The sequence below is a fragment of the Gymnodraco acuticeps genome, unplaced genomic scaffold, assembly GCF_902827175.1.
Source record: "Gymnodraco acuticeps unplaced genomic scaffold, fGymAcu1.1, whole genome shotgun sequence".
NCBI classification, from domain to species: domain Eukaryota; kingdom Metazoa; phylum Chordata; class Actinopteri; order Perciformes; family Bathydraconidae; genus Gymnodraco; species Gymnodraco acuticeps.
Genome location: NW_022991180.1, coordinates 1,028,522 through 1,029,173, shown reverse-complemented (window position 1 = coordinate 1,029,173; position 652 = coordinate 1,028,522). Strand labels below are relative to the sequence as shown.

The 652-nt window shown below is 54.6% G+C and overlaps 1 protein-coding gene across 2 annotated transcripts in view; it reads left to right on the top strand.

The window, feature by feature from the left end:
• The first annotated feature begins 277 nt into the window (after nt 1–277).
• The window catches only part of zbtb18 (zinc finger and BTB domain containing 18), a 10,624-nt gene continuing 10,249 nt past the window's right edge, over nt 278–652 (top strand). For both annotated transcript variants that reach the window (XM_034237866.1, XM_034237865.1), the window contains exon 1: nt 278–652. This exon is cut by the window's right edge and continues 49 nt beyond it. The gene's annotated coding sequence lies outside the window, so the exon portion shown is untranslated.

Sequence of the window (652 nt, the reverse complement as noted above, 5' to 3'; positions counted from 1 at the left end):
AATATATACCAGTATCTGGAAGTGAAGCACCTGTTTTGTGTCTTTTGTTGACACCTAGCATATATTAAAAGTTGTTTTAGTTTGTATTGATATAGCAACAACGCAAGGTTAAGTGCTAACTCTCAGGGCTTTATTTCTCCTGTCAAGGTGGTGCACCTGCTCACATCAGCTCCGCCTCCGCCGCCACCAGACCCCCCGCCACCAGACCCCCCCCCCCTCCCTGATGACTACAGTACCCAGGTCGCACCGCGCCGCCCTCCACTCTCTCTCTGCGCACAGTCCGCCTCACTGACTCGCAGAACCAGTTGGTTTGGCCCAGCTTCTTCTTCTTCTTCTACTGCCTTCTCACTGCTGTGTGTGCTGCTGTTGCTGCCTGGTGGTGTCAACCTCCGCCGAAGAGAGAAGAAGAAGAAGGCATATCCCTCCCTCTCCTCTGTTTCCAATTTGCCTTCACTTTCCTCCTCACCGGCTCCATTGGCTTCCGTGCCGTGCCAGTCAACTCGCCTCCTTTCTCCCAGCCCCGAGTTGAGCAGCAGCAACAGCTCGGAAACATCTGGCCGCCGCAGAGTGCCCGTCCCTCCGCCTGCTCACCTCGGCTCGGCTGCCTGTTATGGAAATTAGTCCAAAGTCAATCTAGTTTTGTCTCCGGAGG